The 12321-nt window shown below is 39.0% G+C and overlaps 1 non-coding gene across 1 annotated transcript; it reads left to right on the forward strand.

Moving 5' to 3' along the window:
- The first annotated feature begins 189 nt into the window (after positions 1 to 189).
- Positions 190 to 311, forward strand: LOC121102814. Its single transcript, XR_005834930.1, has one exon. It is a non-coding gene; the product is annotated as a small nucleolar RNA SNORA28 (small nucleolar RNA).
- The last annotated feature ends 12010 nt before the right edge of the window (positions 312 to 12321 follow it).

Raw genomic sequence — 12321 nt, forward strand, 5'->3', positions numbered from 1 at the left:
AAGACGATAGAAAGAATGCAGTATAAGTTAGCACAGCAGAGCTCATGATACATAATGCTAAGATTAGGGATGCCTGGGTGGCTCAGTTGGAGGAGCATGCAACTCTTGATTTCAGTGTCATGAGTTTGAGCTCCATGTGGTGTAGAGATTACTTATTTAACAGTTTTTAAAAAATGTTAAGAGTATTGCAAGCAACACTGTGGCAGGTGATGGAAGTTGTCTGACACAATTTGAGCTTGCTATAGCAATAAAGTCTAACCTATTCCAGTGTTCTCCTCCATGAGACCAACTGTTACATAGACTTAAACAGTGTAAAAAAGAAAAAGGAAAAATGTTAGAGTAAATGAAAAAGCAGAACTGCTTTTAGTAACATTCATCTGTTACAGTCTAGTGACTTTGGGGAGTGGTAATCAATCCTATGTGATAGGGTTTGGAGTACCAGTGAGAACATGGAGGATAGTAATTGAATGAGTTGATGTTAACTTATTCTAGTCTCCAAAATGCTTACTTGGTATTCAGCATATAGGCTTGTGTGTGATTTAAGGTGGCCAGCCAAGTGAGTATCTGAAGTTACTTGTTAGATGTGGGTCAAAGAACACTTGAGTGGGCTGGGTTAAGAGAGAGTTGGGCCACATGCAAATGCAGTGGATTGAGTATAAATTAAAAGCCAAATATATGAACTTAACATTTGTAGATGAAAGGCAATGATAAATAGGTCCCCAGTAGAGTTTTTTTAACCCTCAATTGAGTGATCGTTGATTTTTCTGTGTCAAAGGGCTCTGAAATTTTTTGCCATGCTTTCCCAATTTTGGTGGTTTATTGCCAGTTTTTTGCAAGGAGGAGACAAGGCCAACATAGTTGGACAGCTGAGTGAGAGAACGGAGAAGATGAAGTGGAGCACAATTGTTAGCACAGTCACCATAAGATAAAGTGGCCAAGTACTGTCTAATTTGCAGCTCCCATTGATGACATCCTGACCTGTAAAGGATTTTCATGATTTTCAGTGCCTTGCCAACCATACCTTTTTACACTCGACAATGCTTTCCCAAGATCCTAGCTAAGTCCTGCCTTCCTGCTTTTCTCTCTTTTTTAAGATTCATTTATTTGAGAGAGCAAGCACAGGTGTATGTGAGCAGGGGTTGGGGCATAGGGAAAGAATGTAAAGCAGACACCCTGCTGGATGATCTCAAGACCATGAGATCGTGACCTGAGCCAAAATCAAGAGTGGGATGTTGAACAGATTGAGCCACCCAGCGCCGCCCTACTTTTTTCTTAAGCTTCTAAAGCATCCTTAAGATTATGGCTTGCGTTCACTTCTACAGGAGCCCCAGCTCATCTAAACACATTGGGCTTCCCAGCGTGATACTAGAGTGACAGCTCTGATTTTCAGGCGTATATTGTTAGAGCATGGTTGCTGGAGTCTTGTTGCCATTTGTTATTGTGATTTTACTAACTTATGTGCCTCTGCCCACTGGTAAACTGAAGGGTTAATTGTAACTTTCATGGGCTTTGTGAGCAAATAAGTAAAGGAAGTGAAGGTGCTTTTAGCATAGTCACAAGAATCAAGTTTATGAAATTAAAACAGCAATTTTAATATACAGGTGGCCGTTGAAAAACACAGGTTTGAATTGTGAGTCTTTTTCAATAAATGCTGTATAGTACTATAAACTTCACTGATTTTAACATTTTACCTAGCTTTATTGTAAGAATACAGTGTATAATATATATACACAATGCGTTGACTGTTTTCACTAGGAAGATAAACATAGAAGGTGGTGGTGTGGATGTCATGAGTCTTAAAGCTGGAAGATCAGGCAGCAGGTTCTGAAGTTACGTGAAAATCATGAAAACATGGACTGAGGTGGCAGTGGGGCTGGCTGTAATGGGGAGATCTCTAATGAGAATACCTGAAATTTGAATCAAAGGGAGTTTCTAAACCCTCCCCCCTTTCCTTCCGTAACGTGGCTTCTGAGGATTCCATGAGGTCACATGCAAAAATATTACCAGGAGGGTAGGAGTCTTGGATGATAGGTTTCTGACCAGGGCAAGGAGGTGGTTTGTGCATTTCCCTGAGATGGATGGAGTAGAGTAGAATGGAGGCAAGAGGGGAAAGTAGTAAAGCTGGTTTTGTTGCAATTCTTGTGGGACATCAGGAGGAGGTATTTAGGAAGAATTGAGTAAACCTGGTGGCAGTTGGAACAGAAGGCGGGGCTGGAGCTCTACGATGGAAGTAGTGAACATAGAGTTGGGAAAGGGATTTTAAGGGTTGGAAAGGTGAAGATAATTTACACAGAGATAAGAGATGAAGAGAAAAGATATAATTTCTTGACTGAGGAACTTCAGTAGCCATCCTTGACAGCTGAAACTTGGAAAATACACAAATTCAAGAAAAAAGACAATGTAGAGAGGCTCAAAGATTTGAGGAGATGTCCATAGACTAGAAAAGAGTTCATTCATTTGTTCAACATACAGTGTGCATGGTAATGTACCTACTATGTGCCAGGCCATGTTAGAGGTGCAGTGGGAACAAATACACGCTCTTGAAATTGACAGTTGACTCCAGTGTTGCAGAATTAATTAGCCCATGAACTAGGACAGGGTTGAGTCCTACAAAGGGGATTTGAGGGGGCATTCAATCACCTGGCTGAGGTCAAGAGAAATGAAGGGGTTTTGTTTTTGTTAATTGAGAATGAAGTTTTGAAAAATAAAGACTTCAGGGGCACTTGGGTGGCTCAGTTGGTTGAGCAGGTTGAGTGTCTGCCTTTGCTCAGGTCATGATCCTAGGGTCCTGGGATCACCTCTGAGTCTTGAGTCGTTCCCTGAGACAGGCTCCATACTTGCAGGCACACACACTCACTCTCAAGTAAATAAAATCTTTTAAAAAAAAAGACTTCCAGATTTGGCAAAAATTAGGTTAGTGTTTACATTCCATAAACTTTATTTCAGTAGAGTATTGAGAATAAAGCCAGTTTTCTAGAGATTCAGCAAAGATCAGGCAATGAAGAATGGAGAGTTTAAAAAAGATGGTTTTCTCTCATTTCTATTGATGATCTAGTGCCCTTTCTCCTGAACCAAATACCTGTTCAGTGACCTCTGTGTGCCAGAAGCAGTTCCAGGCCTAGGAGATAGGTGGAAAGTAACAAAGGACACTGCTCTGACAGATTTCAATCGTGTGTACATAGGCTTGTGCGTGTGTACATAGGCTTGTATGTGTGTGTTGCAGGGTGACTGGGAACAAGCAATTTCAGGTAGTGATAAATGCTTTAAAAACAAAGATGTGCTAGAGAATGGGGTAGATGACCCTTCTTTAGAAAGGTGGTTAAGAGCTAAATGATAAGGAGCCACCCCTGCAAAGACAACAGTCATTGGGCAGATTTTCAGCCTTTTTTGAGTTCTGGGTTGGTTGCAAATTTCGCTTAGGCTGTAATTACCTGAAATTTTGTAATACTGTATATTGATATAAGAAAAGCAAAGTTAACAGGGTGCCTGGCTGGCTTAGTTGGTAGAGCATGTGACTCTTGATCTTTGGGTTGTAGGTTCAAGCCCCATGTTGGGTATAGAGATTACTTAATAAATAAATTTTCTTTTAAAAAAGTGTTAAAAACAGGGTGCCTGGGTGGCTCAGTTGGGCATCTGCCTTCAGCTTGGGTCATGATCTCAGGGTCCTGGGATTGAGCCCCACATCGGGAGCCGCCTTCTCCCACTCCCCGTTTGTGCTCTCTCTTAAAAAAAAAAAAAAAGAGTTAAAAAAAAAAAAAATGTGGACGCCTAGCTGGCTCAGTTGGTTAAGTGTCCAACTCTTAATTTCGGCTCAGGTCATGATCTCAGGGTAGTGAAAGTGAGCCCCGCCTGGGGCGCCACACCGGGCATGGAGCCTGTTTAAGATTCTTTCCTTTTGCTGTATCTGCCCCACATGGAATCTGAAATAAAAAATGTCCTTGTACAGTAAGGTAGAGGGGAGGGATGTTTTGTCAAGGAAAATTCCAATGAAAAAATGGTTTCTGTGTGTGCAAGTGGTTTGTAGAATAGGCATGGTATGTGGATTGAGATAAAAACATAACTTTTATTTTTGTGTCCTTTCTTTATACAGTGGGAGTATGCTCCAGTGCCCCAGGATGAAGACTTGGTCTCACCCATGTATTTTTAGAACACTCACAGATTAAAACAAAACAAAAAAAACTTCGAGTCATTTTTAGTTATAAAACAGTTTTATTTCAATAAGTAAAATGCCCGATCCTATGTAATAAGTCAAAATTCAAAGATGATGTAACCTTACCTCACTTCTTCCAGCTTGGGCTTCCTTTGGGCCAGAAGCTAGCAGTGGAGGAGGAGGTATGGTTTCACCTTTCCCTCCTGTACATCTCGGGCTTGTCAGCTGCAATTTTACTCCTCCCCTGGACCTAGCAGAGGATTAAGCTGACTTTTACTCTTGGGCTCTTCTCTCTGGAGATTCCCTACTGAGATCCCTCTCCTGTAGTCCCCATCTCAGTTCAAAATTGTCTTTTGTGACTTCTTCCTTGCCCCTAGTACCTAGCCTCTTTCTCCTAGGGTTTTCTGCACCTCCGAGGGCTCTACTGGCAGGATCCAAAACTATCCCGTGCTCTCTTTCCTTGAATGGCCCACATTTGGTCCACAGGAAACACTATCACATTCCTGGCCTGACCAAATTCTGAAGTGCAGCAGGCCTCTCCTGGCACGCCACCAAAACAGTAGCAGGAAACACATTTCAAAGCTCTCTGAGTGGTTCCTTTGAAGTTTCCTTCACCAGAAGGTAGCAACCCTCTTTTCCAAGAAGGTTGGATTAAATACTTAAAACTCTTCAAAGGAGTTTTTTTGCCAATCTCTCCCTTGCACCCCTCTTATATCATTGATCTAAGGATTCTAAGGGCTAACCAGGTATTTGGGTATATTTTCTTGGAGGGGTTATGGAATGTATGTCTCATTTTGGTAGTTCCCTGAGGCAAGAAAAGCCCTATTCTGATAGAGTATTATATTTATATAGCTCTGCAGATAAACATCTAGCAAATGTAAAAAGTATTTGTTTTGCCCTTAAAAATGCTTAAAGTGATCTGAACTCCTGAGGGTTATAAGGAGAAAATAAGTCCTTTAGAGGAAAGTTCTTTAAAAAAAAAAGACGAATGGTAAAATGGTATCAGAGAAAGGTCCAGGTTCCCCAAGTTAGAGTAGAGATGGTCGAGGTGGCAAATGGTATTATTTCAGGAACAAACTATCTTGGGCAAATGGGAGGAAGGGAGGGGTGGCATATGATTCAGCCACCTCAGAATGGAGAAGGCACAGTCGGGGCAGACTGTTTACAGTCTCTGTCACAGAGGAGCAGCCCTCAGAGAAGCAGCAGCTCCCCAGGAGAGGAGACAGGAAACAGGACGCCTCAGAGAGAAGTACTGTCCAATTAGGGATGGCTCTGGGGAGAGAAACCTCTGGGAACATAGCCCTGTGAGGTAGCACTTCATGGCACGGTGCTTTTACAGTTGCAGGAGCCCTGAGGTGGCATAATGTAACTATTTTGGAGAGAAGAAAACTAAGGCATAGATTATTTATTAAAGGTGTATATTTTCTTTGGTAATAAAAACAACTGTTGAGTGTTACTGGAATGTGTTCCTTTAAAAAGACATTGTACAATGTAAGGTTACTTCTGTAGAAAATGTGTCTTCATTAAGTGGAATCCTTACTCATCTGTGGCCTGGATGTGGAGGCACAGGGCTAATCATATGTCATAAAGTACAGAGATCTAACATACTACTCACATACATAGTTTTAGCATTAGGTCAGAGCAAATCTGCTCTTTCCTAATCTCCCTCAGAAAAGTCCTATGAGAATATTACAGAGTAAAATCCTCAATAGTTAAATTTTTTAACAGTTTAAAATTTTTGAGTAAATTTCATGAGTGTAAGGAGGTAACTTTGAAAGTCTGAATAGATTAACTCAAGGTAGATTTAAAGGCAGTATCACACACATTCTCCCTTCTGATTTTTTTCAATGTCATGAGTTTAGACTACACTAAAATCTGTAGATGCAAGCACAGACAGTCCTTTAGTATTTACAAAATTAGAACACTTACTGTACTAAAACTAGTTTATTACAGAAATAACATGCAGAGTATAAAATGTAAACATCCAGTAAAAATGGCTGGTGTATCAGGCTTCTGCGAGATAAGCCACACGGCAATTTGAACAGGAATCATTTGATGTAATGAGGGATTGAATAGTAAAAATGAAAACGAACTCTATAGGAAGAGTGAAGTAAGGAGGAGCCACTACCCCCAGAAGCTGAGATAGAGCACTAAAGGAAAAGGCCTCCCTTCCCCTGAAGTTGAGATCCAGATGTCTGAGAAGGTAGAGCATAGCTCACTGGATGCTAAAGTGTCTTGCTGCTGGGACTTAGCTGGAAAGCCCAGGGGGATGCTGATGGGAAAGCTGTTCACGGGGGGGTGCACTGCCCAACAGCCTTCTGTGGAACTGCCTGGAGGGCTGCTGAGGGAAGCTTCTGGTCACTGGCACCTGTGGCCAGTGCAGGAGCCTGACTGCAGAAATCCTAGGCCTTTCTCTGAAGTTAACCAAGAATCATTTTCTTTCTAAGTACCCTCTACAACCAACATGGGGCTCAAACTCACAACTGCAAGATCAAGAGTCACATGCTCTACCAACTGAGCCAGCCAGGTGCCCCCAGCTTAGAGCTCTTTGTCAGATTCAACCTGAGTAGAATTTGTGCTGAATTGGCCAATATAAGTGTCTGTAAAATGCGCTAGACAATCATTGTCTACTAGGAATATGTGAGCCACAAATGCAAACCACACGTGGGGTTTTAAATTTTCTAGCTGCCACCTTTATTTATTTTTAAAGATTTTATTTATTTGAATGAAAGAGGGAGAGAGCACAAGCAGGGGGAGCGGCAGAGGGAGAAGCAGGCTCCCCGCTGAGCAGGAAGCCCTATGCAGGGCTCAGCCCCAGGAGTCTGGGATCATGACCTGAGCCGAAGGCAGCTGCTTAACCAACTGAGCCACCTAGGTGCCCCTTAGCTGCCACATTTAAAAATACACAAAATGGGGCGCCTGGCTGGCTCAGCCCATAGAGCATGTGACTTGATCTCAAGCTCATGAATTCAAGTCTCACGCTGGGCGTGAGATTACTTTAAAAATGTAAAAAAAAAAAAAAAACTAATTTTAATATTCTTTAAACAATATATCCAACATCATTTACCATGTAATCAGTATAAAACTGGAGATATTTTTCATTCTTTCTCATACCAAGTCTTCAAAATACAGTGTGTATTTTACACTTTCAGCACATCTCAGTTCAGATGTCACATTTCAAATGCTCAATAGCTTCGTGTGGCTAGGGGTTACTCTACTGAGTAGCATGAACCTCGACATCAAGTTTACTGTTTTGGGATTGAGTGATTATTTGGTAAAGTTGTCTTCATCAAAAAGAGTGCTGCATCCACCATGTAAAATATGTAGGTAAAATCAAAACACACAAAAGTTACTAACTTTTAGATTAAGCCCAGCTTTTTACCTGTAAAATGGCAAAAAGTTGTACTTACCTCATAATGTTTGCTGCAAAGTGTCGTTATGAGAACAAAATGAGATGTAAGGTGCCAGCACCATACCTGGCACATGGTAAGAGTTTGATAAATGTTAGTGTTCATTATTACCATGTAGGTATCATTCCTGGATAAGGGGTATCACTCTGATAATAGCAGAAAGACAAAACTCTATAAAGACAACGTGTATCTTAGTGAATCTACCACAGTCAATGATCGATGCTGTATGCTATCACTGTAGGCTCTGAAATTTGATTTGATCAGAACAATGAGGTGGCTTATCTCTCAGGTAAACTTCTATTAACCAAGTAACCAAGATGACTATATATCCAATAAACTTGTTTTTAACAACATTCTGTCTACAGAGGTAAACTGAACACTGTGCTAGGCACAGATCTAGGCATTGGGGGTACATCAGTGAACCAAGAGGGGAAGAGGGGAAAGTGGTCATGAGTAAGCCAAGTCATGTTTAAACAAAATGACGTCAACTCTTATTATCCAGGTAGGGGTAGTTTAACCATTTGGGAATTATTTCTGATTGAGGATCTACAGCTACTTGGTGAGGATTCAGTTCAAAGGCAGAGGGAGCAGGGAAGACATGATCCTGAGATACCTACCACATGGGTTCAGATTCAACCTCAAGGTCATACATTCTCCATACTCAATTTCTCCACCATACCACATACTTCACCTCCACCATACCACATACTTCACCATACCACATACTTCACCTGCCTCCCTTAATCTGCAAACTGATTAACCCACTCCCAGATAATTAAAAATTGTTTGAAAATTGGCTTGCCAACTAACCAAAAATATAACTGTCGAACAGGCAGAATGCTCTGGAAGGCTTGACAAACACTTTAACTCTGAAAGAGCATTCCTTTTCTTTTTTTTAAAGATTTTATTTATTTGAGAGAGAGTACAGAGGGAGAGGGAAAACAGACTTGCCACTGAGCAGAGAGCCTGATGCAAGGCTTGTTCCCAGGACCCTGGGATCATGACCCAAGCCAAAGGCAGACACTTAACTAACTGACCCACCCAGGCACCCCTGAAAGAGCATTCTTATCTTTGTGTTCTTGAGAAAGCACCTTGCCACAGCTCATGAACTAACCAAAGAAGAAAGCAGGAAACCCTTGCTTTAACACAGCTAGTAGGTTGAAAGACTGTTTAAGATCAGATGCAGTGCCTTGGAACACAGCCAAGATAGTCTAGTTAATTACATTCTAAGGCCACTAAAGTGGATCTGGACCTTAAAGTAGATACAATTACTAGGGAAAAGTGTGGGGGAATACAATCTAACATTCCCAACTCGAAGCATATATACTACCCAAGTACCATCGCAAGGGCACAAAATTCTATGCCCATGGGCATTTGTTGTTGCATTATTTATATATTAAAAAAACCTAAATCCCCTAAGTAAAAATTGAGTTAAATAAATTATAGTACATTCTTACAATGGAATAATAATTCAATAATAATAATAACAATTCAATTCAATTGTTAAAGATAGTGTAGTACTGGTGTAAGAACAGGCATAAATAAGTGGAACATAACATTGAGTCCACAAATAGGCCCACATATATATGGTAAGTTGATTTTTAACAGAGGTGCCAAGGTAATTCAACAGAGAAAGAATAGTCTTTTCTGCAAATGGTCATGGAAAAACTGGACATCAATATGCAAAAAAAAATTTAAATAAAAAGAATCTCAAGCCTTACCTTGTACTATGAAATCAAGATGTGTCAAAGGTCTAAATGTAAAACCTAAAACTGTATGAAAAAACAGAAAAATTCAATGAAAAAAAACAGGAAAAAATCTTTGTGAACTTGGGTTAGGCAAAGATTCCTTAGATATGATATAAAAAGCACAACCCATAAAAGAAAAAAATGGTAAATTGGACTTCATCAAAACTAAGATTTCTGTTCTCCAAAAGGAATAATTAAAATAAAAAGACAAGACACAACGTGAAGAAAATATATGGAAAACATACATGATTAATGACTTGCATTTAGAAGAAGTTAATAATTTAAAAATAAGTTTACCATTTTTTTAGATGGGCAAAAGATTCGAACAGATAGTTCACTAAAGAATAAATGTGCATGACAAATAAACACAGGAAAAGATGCTCAACATCATTAGTCATCAGGGAAATGCACATTAAAACCACAATGACATGACTCTACATATCTACTAGAGTGGCTAAAATAAAAAGCAAATGAAAACTGACAATACAAACGCTAATGAGGAACAACTGGATTGCTTGTTCACTGCTGGTGGAAATGCAAAATGGTATAGCTACTCAGGAAAACAAGTTTGCTGTTTCTTATAAAGTTAAACATATACTTACTATACAGCCCCAGCAATCTGACTCTTAAGTATTTATTCAAAAGAAATGAGAATGCAAAGACTTGTATGTCAATGTGTATAGCAGGCTATTCCTGCTGTAGGAATTGAAACAACCCAAACACTGTGACTGGAGAATAGATATATAAATTTTGGTATATCCACACAATGGGATACTGTTAATAATAAAAAAGCAATAAGCTACTGACACATGCCACAAGATGGATAAATCTCGAAAGGGTTGGGCTAAGTGAAAGAAGCTGGTTGCAAAAGTCTATATATTGTATGATTTGAATGACTGGATATCATTCTGGAAAGGCAAAATTATGTGGACATAAATCAAAAGGGCATGACGGAATTTTATGGGGCAGCAGAGGTATTCTATATTTTAAGTATGGTGGTGGTTACACAACATTATGTATTTTTTCAAAACTAATTGAATTCTATACCTAAAAAAAGGTGACCTTTAAGGGTGCCTGGGTGGCTCAGTAAGTTAAGCGTCTGCCTTCAGCTCAGGTCATGATCCCAGGGTCCTGGGATCGAGTCCTGTGTCAGGATCTCTGCTCATCGGGGAGTCTGCTTCTCCCTCTGCCTCTCACCCCAACCCCTCACTCATGTTCACCCCTCTCGCTCTCAAATAAACAAATAAAATCTTCTTTTAAAAAGGTGACTTTTATTAAATGTAAATCACACTTTAATATACTTGTTTAAAAATAGAAAGAAGGAAAATTAGAAGACAATGGACCAATGCCTTCAAAATTCTCAAGGAAATTCTTAACTTAAAACCCTATATCCAACCAAACTACAAAGTGTGAGGGTGAAATAAAGACATTTTCAAACACATAAGCTCTCAGAAAAATTCACTTCCCTGAACCTTTCTCATAAAGCTACTGATGGGATAGGTTTCACCAAAACCAGAGAAAACAAAAGCAAAAATGGACAAAAAAGGGGAAACCATGGTATACACAAAATAATAAATCCAACACAGAGAAAGGTAAGGGGACTCTTGAGGAAGATGGCGAAGGGGGAGTCTCTGGTGATAATTCTGACACAGGTGTAGAAGGCAAATAAGGTAAGAAAGATCTAGGACAGTCGTGTGCAAGAAGATCAACTGATAATGCATATCATGTTTTAATGTCTTAAGAGATTTTAGACAATTGGTGTAATTGGGTTGAATCAGTGAAAAGCACATAGAAAACTAAGCAAGTACAAAATCAATGAAAAGCACATAGAAAACTAAGCAAGTAAAAAATATGCAAAGTATGAATACCTCTTGCATGCCATATACCTCATGCATTTTAATGTCAAGAAAAGATTTTAGACAATTGTTAGAAAATTTGCAATGAATTTATGGAAATATGTAGAAATCTAAACAAGTAAAAAACATGACAAAGTATTAGTTCCAGACAAAACAAAGTCTTCTACCAAAGGTTAATTAAAATATATGTAATTGAATAAGATGCCCAGAAGATTTTCTGAGTTAGAATTTCATAGACTCAAGTAATTTAGAACCATTTCAGTAAAATAAAATATACTAGACTTAGAACAAATCTTAACACAAAGAAAATAAAATTCTCACATAAAACCAAAACCATCTTAATTTCTGAAATTAAAAGTTCTATACATTTGATAATGTACTTGAATTTAATTGTGTTTTACTCTATGTAAGTGAAATAACAAAGAATGGGAGAATTAAATTAGTAATTTCAGGTACTGATTACATATGTACGGAATAATATTCTTTACTGAAACAGAAAACAAAATCAGGTCTTCGGTTTTTTTTTTTTTTAAGATTTTATTTATTTATTTGACAGAGAGAGGGAGAGAGAGCACAAGTAACGGGAACAGCAGGCACAAGGCAGATGCTTAACCGACTGAGCCACCCAGGTCTTTAACTCTTTTCTTGCTTACATAATTTATTAGTTATTGAGGAAACCACCAAAGGTAAATAACAGAGTGGCTGGCTGGCTGTCTAGCTAGCTAATCTCCTCTTGGTACATTCAACATACCTTTTAGCAAAGCTCTACCATTGTCAGATTTTTTTTAAAGTATAGAATATTTTAAAGTATCTGAAGACAATATTTTAGAATGGAAACCAATCTTAAATTTTTAAATATTGTATATTTCCCTTATTTCAAAAGCATTTAAGGGTGACAGAAAAGACAGAAATGAACCTTAAATGGTTATTGCTAAGAGAAAGAAGCCAGTCTGAAAAGACTCCATGCTATATGATTCCAATTAAGTGACATTCTGAAAAGGGCAAAATGATAGAGACAGGAAAAAGAAGACAGAGTTGAATATATGAAGCACAGGGGATCTTTAGGGTGGTGAAAATATTCTGATACCACAATAGTAGATACATGGCATTGAATGGTTGTCAAAATCCACAGAACTGTACAGCAGAAAGTGAACCTT

This window comes from Ursus maritimus, unplaced genomic scaffold (assembly GCF_017311325.1).
Source record: "Ursus maritimus isolate PB19 unplaced genomic scaffold, ASM1731132v1 scaffold_15, whole genome shotgun sequence".
Taxonomy (NCBI): domain Eukaryota; kingdom Metazoa; phylum Chordata; class Mammalia; order Carnivora; family Ursidae; genus Ursus; species Ursus maritimus.